This window comes from Zingiber officinale, chromosome 7A, assembly GCF_018446385.1.
Source record: "Zingiber officinale cultivar Zhangliang chromosome 7A, Zo_v1.1, whole genome shotgun sequence".
NCBI classification, from domain to species: Eukaryota; Viridiplantae; Streptophyta; class Magnoliopsida; order Zingiberales; family Zingiberaceae; genus Zingiber; species Zingiber officinale.
The window spans coordinates 87241199-87255839 of record NC_055998.1 but is presented as its reverse complement, the minus strand read 5'-3'; the positions used below and the strand labels follow the sequence as shown (position 1 = coordinate 87255839).

The 14641-nt window shown below is 31.0% G+C and overlaps 1 pseudogene; it reads right to left on the bottom strand.

The window, feature by feature from the left end:
* Positions 1–3769: 3769 nt before the first annotated feature.
* On the bottom strand, positions 3770–3943 carry LOC122003241 (annotated as a pseudogene).
* Between the last annotated feature and the right edge of the window lie 10698 nt (positions 3944–14641).

Here is a 14641-nt window from a genome sequence, read left to right as displayed (position 1 = left end):
ATGCTTGATTGTCTTAAACTCATTTTCTGAATGTCCATAATATAATTTATAGCATGAGAGAATTTGTGATTGGATCGCAACTAGTGATTATCTCTACATGTGCAATTATGAATATATTAAAATTTTTCTAGTCGTCAAATTGATATATTCAAACACCATCAATTCTGTAAGACTAGCACAGGTTATACTCCTTGGTTTGTCCAAACAGCTGCTTTCTAACTGGCTGGAGACATTAGAATATCGAGAGTTAAACATGGATGTTGGTTATGGTAACTAATTCATTAGAGTGACTCACTGTAAGACTTCATATGGTTCTATGGATATATATATATATATATATATGAAGTTCTTACTGCAACACGAGTGCAAGTTTCCTTCAACTTTGAGGTATACAAGTCATCTTGGTCATTGAGACTTATACTTTGACATCTTAAGCAAACATCTCATTGAGGTGTGGACTCGGGATGATTAGGTATAAGTTGAAGCGCCAGAAGGTATTTGGATAGCTTACAGAGGATTCACCACTCTTTGCGAGGAGACGTATACCCTATGACCACTCATTAAGATTATTACTCAAAGTTTTTAGCCAAAGCATCACATATTAAGAGTGTGAGACTCTTATACACATGTACGAGCAATTTGAATCTGTAAAACGAGGAAGTATACTTGGGCTAAGTGTGGCGTAGTCAGCCTAGTGGGGACAAGACACATAGACTATGTCCTGAACTAAGTGGGTATAAGACGAGTGAAAGAAACCAGGCATGACTCACTGTAGTTGCTGAAGGATTTAAAATTAATTCTAAGATCAATTATGATTTTCTGGCAAATTGGGGATCATGATGTACTACTAGTGCCACTCATGATCGTTCTATAATTAAGTAGTTAATTATGGACGATCGAGATAAATCGAAAACCTATTGGGTCACACGCAATAACGAGTCTTTAAAAAACATAAAATAAGTTAAAAAATAGGATTCTTAGATCAAGAGATAAATATTTGGTTAAACCATACATAAGACAAATATAGAAATATTTGTCACAATGGAAGCGCGGATGACCCACATCTCTTATGGAAGAGTTGGACCATATTTGGTTTAATCATGAATTAGTCATGAACCAACTTAGTTTAGTTATGAACCAAACTAAGGGGTTAATGGGTGAATTTTTAGTTAAGGGATAATAGGTTGTATTTGGGCTTTCTAATGCACTCATTAATGAAGGCTATATATTGATATGTTTGAGAAAAAATTATACACATGAGATTATTAATTGGATTGTAAGGTTTTTGGAAAACCTTAATCCAATTTCTCTTCTCCTCTCCCTCTCCCCTCTCTCTTTGCTGCCACCAACAAGGGGAAGCATTTCCCCTTGTTGCCATGACCACCACACTCTCCCTTGTGTGCTTCTCTTCCTCTTCCTCTTGATCCCTCTTCTTCGCTCGTGGCTAGTAACTTCCGAAGGAGATGCTTGTACTTAAGGAGTTGTCTTGAGGAGCTCGGTGTGGATACAAATAAAGGCAAGGTTCGACAACGTCGCTATGGTTGATGCCCTTCTCGTTACATGTCATCCGTAAGGTACACCTAACGTAAATTTACTTTCTATAAAAATTTAATTATGTGATCATGTTTGGTATGTTGTATCCTTGTATGTGTGTGGTGCGTGTGATGTAATAATTTAGGAAATATTATTGTTTTATTTTCCGTTGTGCATGTTTACAAAATATGTTTTAACACACATCGCATCGAACATATTCCAACAGAGTTTACCCGAATCCAACTTCGGCCTTCTCCTCAAGCAGTCTTCCTTCCCGACTTCTCGTCCCTCGGATGCGCCGCACATTTCTTTCTAGTCCGCTAGTGTACTCTTCAACAGCAACTCATCCCTCGGATGCATCGAGCCTGTTGACTCACTTCTCGTGTCATCTTTCTCGCTAACTGGGTCTTCTGCTCAACTCATTATGTTTCTAAGTTCCTGCACATTCAGACACAAGACATTAAAATAACACAGGACCTAACCTAATTTGGTTAATCACATCGAAATCAATCTAGGGTACTTACAATCTCTTCCTTTTTTATGTGCATCAACTCGAGTTAAGATTCGGATTAAATAGATAAAAAAAAATACAATTAAAACTTAAATATGATATTTAAGTGCAAGTGTTAAATAAAATAGCAATAAGATGAATGCAATAAAACAGCAATTAAAGAAATGAATAAATACAATAAAACCTCCTCCTACACTTAATCATCTATTAATCTATCCGTTAGATCACATAAAAAAAAACTAAGGAAAAAATAGGCAGACTTAGAAGAAAAATCTGAAAAAAAAAAATTTGAGGAGTCATATACAAACATACTAAAGTTGTGAATTTTTATCGAAATAAATTTGCAAATAAATTGATTTTTAAGAATTAACTTCCAGATTTCTTAAAAATAATTGAAAATTTATTTTAACTTTTTAAAAATATTGAAATTTTTTGTCGATGTCAAAAATAAGTTTTTGGATCACTAAGGGTGCATTTGATTCAAGTTATCATGTATAACCTTAGTTATGTGATTACCTGGTAATCACATAACTAAGGTTATGGGGAATAAAACATAACCAAATGTTATTTGGTTCAATTTAGGTAATGTAACAAAAACATGTTTGTTTGAAGGTTTTAATAAATAACCTAGTTTAGTATTTTTTCTATATTACTCTTAGTTACAAAACCAACTATACATAATAATAATAATAATAATAATAATAATAATAATAATAATATTATTATTATTATTATTATTATTATTATTATTATTATTTAAACCCTATTATATTTTACTATATTTTCACTTTTTTATTTTTATATATTTTTTATTTTGTTTTTTATGTTTTAAATTTTTTTAATTTTTTTTAAAGTTTTTTAATTTTTTTTTACTTTTTTATTTTTTTTTATTTTTTTAGGTTTTTTAAATTTTTTAGGGTTTTTTACATTTTCCAATTTTTTAAAATTTTTTTAATGTTTTTTAACATTTTTTTTATTATTTTTTACTTTTTTAAATTTTTTACGTTTTTTCTATTGTTTTAATCTTTTAATGGTTTTTCTATTTTTTTTAAATTTTTTAATGTTTTTTCTATTTTTTTTATTTTTTTTATATTTTTGTATTTTTTTAATGTTTTTCCTATTTTTAAAATATTTTTAATTTTTTAAAGTTTTTTTATCATTTTTATTTTTTTATTATTTTTTAATGATTTTTTATTTTTTTAAAAAAATTTATGTTTTTTTATTTTTTTATTTTATTTTTATATTTTTTATTTTTTTCTTTACATTCTACTTTTTTTTTCATATTTTTCTTTTATTCGAGGATATTTTGGGTAAAAAAAATTCGATAACCCCGGAATCAAGAAAAATCTCAGTTTTTCGATTTCTGGTAGCATGCCCCTTTTGCTGACGTGTCAGGCATGGAGCATTACTCGGGAATCATCAATTACCTAAACTAAACAGAGTTTTTGTTGATAACTTTAGATGGATAACCAAGGTTATCAAAGATAACCCTCAACCAAACGCACCCTAAAAATTTTCATGAATAAATTATTTTTTATATTATCAAAATAAATATTTTGAGATAGAAATGGATATTTTTAAAATTTAATATTTAAAGATAGTTTTATACTTCAAAAAATCATGTCAATTTTTCTAAGTACTAGTCATTGTGTACATGCGTTGCATATGTAATATAATGCATGAGTATACATAAATTAGTATCACATACTCATAAATTGGACTTGATAAGGGTGCACTAGACCTATATAATAGTACAATGCAAGGGTGACGTTCGAGAACTACAACAACAAGCTACTGTAATAGACTCTCACTCATTAAAAAATTAATTAAAATTTTTATATCATATATTAAACTGACAAGAACATATATTGATCTTGGCCAAAAGGTCAAGAAATGTATATTATCTAACATCGTCGGCCTAAGATATTTATAGAAGTTTTCTACTCATGGTGTTGTCAATCCTAAGATGTAGGACTAAAGAGAATCATGACAGTGCATAATCTTTTATAAAAAAGTATTTTAATATAATTTTATTTTGGACTTTACCAAAATTAGTTAGTAAATGGTTTATATTCTTAATGAAATAGTCAGATTTGAAATGTAATATTTATCTATAGAAAAATTAAAATTTTCAAAAATATTTTTTTTAAAGAATTTTTAATTGTGAAAATACTACCATTGGTAAAAAATTCATAAAAATTAATATAACGGTCGATTTTTTTTTGAAATAATTTCTTTCAGTAAATAATTTTATGTTATGTTAAAAAAAATTAATTATTTCAAAAATTAATTTTTAAAATAATTTTAATTTTAAAAGTATGATTTTTGTTAGAAAATTCATAAAAAATAATATGAAGAAAAAAATTCCAATTTTTTTTAAATAGATAATGATTTCATTTTTCACGTAAAAAACATGAAGAGAAAATATAAATAGAAGGCCTATTAATTAATTTTTTAAAACAATATAAAACTAGAGCAAATTATATTTTGAGCATCCATATAATAATTAGTTAAATCAAACTTTGTATGATTTGGGAATCCAATATAAGTTTCTACTTATTGGATTTATCAAATATTTTTTAGGAATATAATATTTAGGTTTTTTTTTATAATTTGACCCCTATGATTCCTAATATATTAATTTAGTCTTCCATTATTTCTAAGATTTGAAATTGACAAAAAATTTGAGTATGCATCATTCTTTTTCAATATTTCTATTTTCTCTTTTAATTTAGAATTTTCCATTTGAACTTCATCAAATAGTTCTAATGGACATGCTTTAGCTAAGTTTATCTTTATCTCATTGTTTTCTATTTTTAAATCCACACATTTATTTCATAGTTTGCATAATGATTTAGATAGCATCTTTATACCTTCATACAACTAATCAGGAGGTAAGAGTCATACCTCAGTTACTATATCGGACTTATAATTTGAAACTCCTCCTTCATCGATGCTCTCGATGTTCATTTCATATGGGCTTACTTCATCTTTAGCTTCTTGATGATTTGCCATAAGTGCAAGTTCGACGTATACCTCGATCTTGGACTCTAACAATGACTCTTCCCATGTTGTCTTTAGATTTTTGTGTTTCGTCCATCTTGGCCCTTTGTCTTTTTCTTTTTCACTTTTCTTCAGCTTTGGGCAGTTGTTCTTTATATGTCCTTATTCTTGATAGTTGTAGCATCTGACTTTCTTCTTTTCCAGAAGAAACTTCTTGGCCTGTGACTTATTAAATCTATTAGTTTTAAAAAAACTTATTTAGTTTTCTTACCATAAATGCTTCTTTGTCATCGTTGAGTGAAGAATCTAATTCTGGTTTATCCTTTTTGTTGGCTTTCAATGCTAAGTTTTAAGCTGACTTTTCTTTTTATTTTTTAAACCTACACATTTTGACTCGTGAAGTTCAAAAGTTGAAAATAAATTCTTTAAAGTACTTACCTCAAAGTCCTTGGAGATGTAGAGATAATCTACTATAGACGTGCACTCGGGTGTTCTCGGAAAAGCATTCAACGCATACCTTAGTGAGTCCCGATTTGTTACCAGTTCTCTGAGGTTTTTGAGTCCGGTGAGCAGCTCCTTGATTCTTGCGTGTAGATGAGTAACCGATTCTTCCTTTTCCATTCGGAGGTTGCCGAGTTGGTTCCGGAGTAGATCCCATTTTGCGAGTTTGACCTTTGAGGCCCCTTCGTGCAACTCCAAGAACTTCTCCCGGAGTCCTTTAACGGATCCATAGGCGTCAATTTTGTTAACTTCTTGAGACAATAGCACACTTAGTAGGTAAAATTCCACTCTGTCGTTGGCTATGAAGTCATTTTGCTCCTTCTTGTTCCAATGATATTCTTCTTTTTCTTTTTTGTGTTGATCTTTGGGTACTACAAACCATAGTTAATTATTAATAAAATATCAAAGTCTATTTTAAAAAATACCTCCATTCAACATTTTCATATCACGAACTCCCCCTTGAACTTTGGCGGATGAATACTAGATCTGGTCATCTCTTTGCTGCTTCAGTTGGCAGTTAGTCCTTTTGAAGTGGCTGCACTCTGATACCAGTTGTAGGTCCGCGTTAGGCCGGCTAGAGGGGGTGAATAGTCCTGAAAAAGAGTTAAAATCTTTTCTTGCTATTTGAACTACGCAAGGACACAATATTAATTAAGCATAAATTATTAGCATAAAAATAATAACTAAAAGTAAGAAGGCTAAGAAATTTACTTGGTTATAACTTAGATGGTTGTTAGTCTAAGGCAGTTGAAATCTCACTAAATATCTCTTTCGTTGAAGGTGGAGAAGTCTTTTACATACTTTAAAAGCTCAGAAATATCTAGGAAGGTTAGTATAATGATTGTTAATTAATTCCTACCTCTAGGGGTGTTTTTATAGCATCTTGGAAGATGTTACCATTATGCTGACGTGGCTTGGAGGCACCTCCAGTGTAGATAAAACTTTATCCAGACTCCAACAATCAGTCAATAGCTCTGGTCATTCAGAGGCACCTTGGTTGATCCAGGCGCCTCGAAGGGAGGCGTGAGGGTGCCTTCTCCTTAAGGCTCGAGGGTGCCTCCAATCCACTTGGAGGCACCTTCTTCATTAGGCGTGAGAGTGCCTCCAGCTCCTTGGAAGTGCCTTCATCCCGACATCTGGCATCTTCTCAGAGTTGACTTGTCCAAATCCAACTCTACGTGGGTGATGCTCCGATCATCCGAAGTTAAGTTCATTTAAATCCAACTCTGACCTTTTTCTCGAGCAAGCTTCCTCTCCGACTTCTCGTCCCTTGTGTTGGTGCAAGTTGCACCAGAATCAAACCTAAGTTTTGATGTTGTCAAAGGTTCAAGTTAAGTCTTGTTGTGATCTAACAAGTTGACTGAGTGTGCAGGCTGTTTACTCAACCGGGAAAGATCTAGCTGGAGGCTAGACAGGAGAAATCTTAGCAGATCGTGGAACCCAGGTGCAAGTCCAAGTGGGTCGAGGGGACTCAAAGCTTGGCGGTGATCGAGAGGTCTGGAGGACCGAAGATCAAGGAAAAAGTCCTAGCGAGCCGATCAAAGCTAAGTGAAATGTCCAAACTAGATCTGGAGGATCTAAGTTTGACAGGTAGGTTGAGGTAAACAACTGAAGGAGCGACAGTGAGGTCGGGTTCTAGAAGAGAACAACCTTAGGTTGCTGATCCAACTGAAGAAACCGGAAAGGTTTCCAAGTTGAGATCAAGACAGTTCTACTGTCTTTTATATTACTCATGCATTATAATATTATTGTGCTAACATTTGTTTTGCAGGATGTTTTGCCTAACATTGTTTTGTAGGTCCGACTGGATCGGTCGACTGAACCGCTAGATCGGTTGATCGAACAAGGCAAAATTAATATAGTATTCAGATCAGGTCAGATCAGAGTCCGATCAAACATTGATCGGCCGACCGAACCATGATGACTCAGCACCAGTTCATCAGCACTAATCAGCAACAAAGGAAAAGAAGCGGATCGATCGACCGAACATAGGGATCGGTCGACCGAACCAATCAGCATTAATGGTGCATTAACTGTTGATCTCGGCAAATCACGACAAACAGGGAAGGAATTTGTTCGGTCGACTGAAAAGTTGGATCAGTCGATCGAACCCTTTATGATCAGTAAATGCAAAAGATCGAGCCGGTGTCAGACTCCAGCCGGGAAGGAAAGGAGCGGGTGTTGGTTGGACGTAGGAGGATCGTACCGGTTCCACTGTACAAAAATTTTGTACAAGTGTCGAGCATTTTCCTAAACAGCCTATTGTGTTCTTTAGAAGTTAAATTAGAAATCGCAAATGGAACTTAACATTATTGATTCCAAATTTAACTTATCTGTTCTTAATGGTTTAGACTTGGATCACAAGCGGAACTTAACACTATTGATCCAAATTAACCTATGTTATAAATTCAATTAAATATTAATTACCAAAATTGGCTTCCAAGACTATATGGTGAGGCACATGACCTTCTTGGGTATGGGAGCATCCACCACCGCCTAGACAAAGCCTTTTTAAGAAAAGCTAATATTTAATTTCCTTATATAACTCTAGGTTTAACTAAAAAGAACAATCAAATCACAAATTCGAAAAACAAAGAAAAACACAAACTCGAATTACAATTCAAAAAACTAGAATCTAATGCCTCTTGTGTTTGGAATTCATACAAAAGAAAAACTAGTATGATGCGGAAAATAATTACTAGTTATACCTTCCTTTGTATGCAACGACCTCTTGATCTTCTACCGTATTCCTCTTCTTATCCCGGACGTTGTGTGGGCAACGATCTACCAAGATGAGAACCACCCAAAGCCTTCTTCTCCTTGCAAGGTTCGGCCACCACAAGTACTCCAAGAATAGATGAGGTTTGGCCACCACCACCAAGCTCCAAAGGGATGCTTCCTTTCTCTCCTTCTTCTCCAAGCTAGAACCCGACCACCTTCAAGCTCCAAGAGATGATGAGGTTTGGCCAATGAAGAAGAAAGAAAAGGAAGAGGGAAAAACAATATTGCCGGCCACCACCAAGGAGGAAAAGAGAGGAAGAAATAGAATAGAGTTCTCTTTCTTGAAGGCACCTCTACCCCCTCTTTTATAATCCTTGGTCTTGACAAATAAGGAATTTTAAATAAAAAAACTTCCTTAATTCCTTTGCCATGAAAAAGAAAATTTATTTAATTAAAAAACAATTTCCTTTTCATTATTTACATGGTCGGCCACCTATAAGCTCCAAACAAAGAAAGTTTAATTCACACAAGAATTAAAACTTCCTAATTTGTTTCCAAAAATTTATAAAAAATTTCTCTAATAATTTTTCTCTTCATGGTGGGTTATAAAAAGAAATTTTATAAATTAAAATCTTTCTTTTAAACATGTGGATGATTTCCAAAAAGTAAAATTTTCTCTAAAATTAAAATCTCCTTTCAATCTACAAATAAGGAAAGATATCAAATCTTTTCTTAATCTTTTGTAGAAACTTATAAAAGAAAATATTTAATTTTAAAACTCTCTTTTAAAATCATGAACATGGTTACAAAAAAGGAAAGTTTTATCAAAATTAAAATCTTCCTATCAATCTACAAATAAGGAAAGATATCAAATCTTTTCTTAATCCTTTGTAGAAAGCTATAAAAGGAAAGATTTAAATTTTAAACTCTCTTTTTAAAACCATGAATATAGTTACAAAAAAGGAAAGTTTTATCAAAATTAAAATCTTCCTATCAATTTACAAATAAGGAAAGATATCAAATCTTTTCTTAATCCTTTGTAGAAAGCTATAAAAGAAAATATTTAAATTTTAAACTCTCTTTTAAAACCATGGAATCCACATAAGAAAAATTTTAAAAATAAAATCCTTTTAATTAATTATGGCCGACCACACTAAGCTTGGACTCAAGCTAGGGCCGGCCACCTCACACCTTGGTTTGGCCGGCCCTAGCTTGGGCTCCAAGCTAGGCTTGGCCAGCCACCTTAAGGTGGGTAAGAAGGCGAGTATGGGTGAGTATAAATCTCTATATACAAGAGGCTACGATAGGGACCGAGAGGAGGAATTGGTTTTGGTCTCCCGATAAAATTAAGCTTCTCGTGTTCGCCCCTAACACTCAACTTAATTTCATCAATAATAATTCATACCACTAAAGAATTATTATTGAACTACCGTACCAATCCTAAATTACGTTTTGGGCTCCTTCTTATTATGAGTGTGTTAGTCTCCCTGTGTTTAAGATGTCGAATGTCCACTAGTTAAATGAGTTACTGACAACTCAATTAATATCTTAGTCCAAGAGTAGTACCACTCAACCTCATCGTCATGTCGGACTAAGTCCACCTGCAGGGTTTAACATGACAATCCTTATGAGCTTCTCTTGGGGACATTCTCAACCTAGATTACTAGGACACAGTTTCCTTCTATAATCAACAACACACACTATAAGTAATATCATTTCCTAACTTATCAGGCTTATTGATTTATCGAGCTAAATCTCACCCATTGATAAGTCAAAGAAATAAATACTAAATATATGTGCTTGTTATTATATTAGGATTAAGAGCACATACTTCCATAATAACTAAGGTCTTGTTCTTTTATTAAATCAGTATAAAAAGAACTTACCTTAAATGGTCCTACTCAATACACTTGGAGTGTACTTAGTGTAATTTATTAGTCAAGATAAACTAATACCTAATTACACTACGACTATTCCAATGGTTTGTTCCTTTCCATCTTAGTTGTGAGCTACTATTTATAATTTACAAAGAACCGATAATATGATCTTCTGTGTGTGACACCACACACCATGTTATCTACAATATAAATTAATTGAACAACTACACTTAGTAGTAAATGTAGATAATTTGACCAATGTAATTCTTAAATGTTTATACAAAAAGCTAGACTTTTAGTATACACTCTAACAACGGGTTCAGTCGATCGAACAGTGGGATCGGTCGACTGAACGTCTATTACACCTATAAAAGAAGGCTCAAAGTCTGTGGCTGTTACAACACTTCTGATCATCTCAAAGCTTTTCTCTGCATACGGATTGTGCTACAAGTCTTCATCAGTCCTGCAAGCTACTCCGTCCAGAAGTACCGACCGAGCTTCGACTTTTAATTACTACTGTCGGTATATTTTATTTGTACTGCACTTAATTTCATATAAGATAGTAGGAGTGTTACTATCTTACATATTTGTATCTGTACGATCCACTTCTTTCCGAAGATTTCGAAAAAGAAGGGTTATAGTGATTGCCCATCGGTGCGGTTAGGGACCGAGAGCCTTCGAGTAGGAGTCGAGCTAGGCTTCGAACGAAGTAAACAAACTTGTCTACTCTTTTACTTTCCGCTGTGCACGACTCTGATTTCAAAGAAAAAGAAAAGTTTTAAATATGCGATATTCACCCCCCCTCCTCTATCGCACTTTATTGATCTATCAATTGGTATCAGAGCCAAGTTAGCTCTGAAATTACTTAACCGTTTTTCAAAGCATTTTTAAAACTTTTCTTTCATTTATTTATTTTTTGAATTTTCTTTCATTCTCTTTTTTCTCGCATTACTAATCCCAAGACGAAAGTCTTGGAAATATTTTTTTAATTCTTTGATAGCAAGAATGTCGATATCATATCAAGAAGGGAGAAGTATCTACGACCCTCTATTGTACGATCAAGTCTACTTCAATTCCTAGAGGCAAATGATGGAATGCTTCGTTGGAAGCAACAATTTCGACAACCGGATCGCACTGAGACAACCTTCTCAAAACTCAGAAGCAAACACAAAGGTAATAGACATTTTAGTTAGTATTTTGCCTAATAAAGTTTTGTGTCAATTAGAAGATTACAAGAACATATTCGAGATGTGGACCAAATTGATCGAGCTTCACGAGACTCCGTCGAGGCTAGAAGATCAAGACGAAAGTGAGTTCGAATCCGAGTCCGAATCCGAAGAGCTATCCTCAAAGCTAGATCTAGAAGAACAAGACCAAATCAACTTCATCACTCTAGTGGCTGCGGAGGAGGCTGATGGATCCGAACTGAAGTCAGAACAAGTGTTCAAACCCGAACCTGAGTCCGACCAAATGCACGAGCCTGAATCTGAAATGGCAATAATCAAAGGGGAGAATCCTAATGAGGATTCAGAAGGTAAAATTATCAATTCTAAATTTAAGGTTCATATAACATGTTTTAATTGCAGAGAAAAAGGACACTACAAAAATAAATGTCCAATGAATCGATCTGCACAACCGGAGGCAAAGGAGGAACCGATGCCTAGAGTCTGGAAAACGAAGGACCACATCGAATGTTTCAAGTGCAAAAAGATGGGACACTACAAATCTCAATGTCCGGAGAGAAGACCCAAGGATTCAGGGGTAGCAATTATGGTAAATAAATTTAAATTATATGAAAATTTGCATGCTTTAGATCCTTCGTGTTTGAATTGTACTATGAATTTTAAAAAGCATGAAAATCCTACATTAACATTACTTAACAAAAATAATATAATTAATAAAAACTTAATTAATTCAAATAAAACTAAAATTGATCAATTCAACCCAAACAATAATCAAGACCTAGAGAATAATCAAAACTTATTTATTCAAGATAATTTAAATTTAAATCAAAATAATAATAATCTAAAACTAATTAACAATAAACAAAATTTAACTAAAAATTTTAAAAATAAAAATTGAACTATAAATTAAATACAAAATCAAATTTTAGAAAACTAGAAAAACTAAATAATGTTCTGAAAAATAAAATTGATAAATTAAAAAATATTATTAATAATTTTATCAACTCACAAAATCTAGATTTAAGTTATAAATCAAAACCAAATATAAAACAAAATTTTCATAAATTTAATTATAATCATGTACCCTTTAATTATAAAATTAATCAATATTGATAATAATAATAATAACAACAATAATACAACAATAATATTAACTAATCAATAAAATAATAATATTAAAACAACAACAACAACAATAAAATAATAATATTAATAAACAATAATAAAACAACAACAACATCAACAACACAAACAATTTGTATCATGCATGACTTGTTTGAATTATTTGAATTATTTGACTTGCCATGTTCATGCATACTTATCTATTAAATACCATGTCATGCATCTTCTCTTTATGCTTAGAACGGTTAGTTATAAAAGGTTTATCAAATCCTAACAACATAGCATCGGAATGAATTGGGATGATAGTACGTCAAGGAAACTTTGTCGAAGGCATGTCTAGGCTGAATCTTATGTATTCTACCTGGTGCACTAGACTTAGTAGATCTGACCGAAGCTACCTCAGTCAAACATGGACTAGTTAGACCAAAATTTAATATTAAGCTTTTTGGGCGGGAACAGTTTGAAAAGTCTTCAGCAAGTGGTCCACCGTTGATACACAAGAAGGTCATACGTCTCGCCACTGAACTGAAAACTTATCCTTAGGAAGTTTGCTTGATTAATCCAAAGCTAAGTTTAAATCTAACATGGCTTTAATAACCTTTTTCAAATTTAACTAAAAACTTAATTAAAATATTTTAAAAAAACTCTAATTCAAATTTATTTCAAATATTAAACCTAATTATAAAAACCAAATTTAATTTAAATGTAAAATAAAATGTAAAAACATAAATTAAAATCTAAAATTAATGATAACTTTAAATTAATCAAAATTTAATTCAAACTTCATTAAAACTCAAATTAAATTAATAAAACTAAAATAAAATTAAAATAAACTTAATTTAAACTAAACTTAAACTTAAATTAAGTGTACTAAAACAACTTTAAAATAAAACTAAAATAATTATTAATTGATTAACCCTAATCAAATTACCTTAATAGATCTTTAATGACTTCAATAAATAAATTAATCAATAATTAATAACTTTAACTTAATTAAATTAATCATTAACTTAACTTAATACACTTAATTAATTCTTAATGAATTTCAACTTGAAAACATAACTTTAATCAACAAATAAAGTACTTTAAACTTAAACAAAATTAATTAAAACTAATTCTAAAATTTTACCTAATTAATTCCTAAGAAACTAATTAAATTAATAATAATTCATAATCAATTAATAACTATTAATTACGAAACTTATAATCAACCTTAATTGAAATAAGCAATAATCTAACAATTATAAATCAAATTTTTAATCCTTAATTAATACTAAATAAAACTCAATCGAAACTAACTTTGAATTATTCCAAATTAAACTTAACTGGATTATTAATCTAAAAATTCAACCTATAACCATAACAATTATAATTAATTCTTAATCTAATTAATAATCATTAAATTATAAATCAACTGAATTGACCCTAAATTAAATCTTTTATTAATTATCTAATTATCTATAACAAAAAACCTTACGATTTCTAAACTAAAATTAATTTATAAATTCAATTAATTCACAAAATAAAAATAAATGTTAGCATTAATATCAAATTAATTAATAATTCATTTTAACCCAAAATTAATTTAACATAATCAAAATTCAATTAAAACTCAATTTTAACTTAATTACAATTAAACTCACAATCAATAAAGTCATCTCACGCAATTATAGGATTACCATACTTGAAAATTTAGAATGAGTGAGATGATAAGAAAATTAAAATTTCAAATATTTTTAAACATATTTTGAAAACTTATATATCTATTTTCTTAAGAAATATTTTCAAATTTTGGTTGATGATTGATTGGGTATATTAAATAAAATACTCATCATCTAAATCTTTAGATCTTTAAGTCAACCATGACCCTTAGACACATCTAGGAATATCTTCCTTGTGGGGAACAAGAATATCTAAAAGAATGTCTGGTTAAGGGGGGGGTGACTTTCTTGAAGAACATATTTTTAAATATTTTTTATTGATTATTCAAAATCTTACTTTTGAAAACATATTTTGAAAAATATTTCAAAACACTCTTTGAAAAATACTTGATAAAACTTCTTTACAAATCTTTTTGAAAATTATCTTAAAATCTCTTAATAATCAAATATATTTTTAAAAAAACTACTTTTACAAAATTATTTTTCAAGCATTATCTTTTCAAAATCATACTTTTTGAAAAATCATAG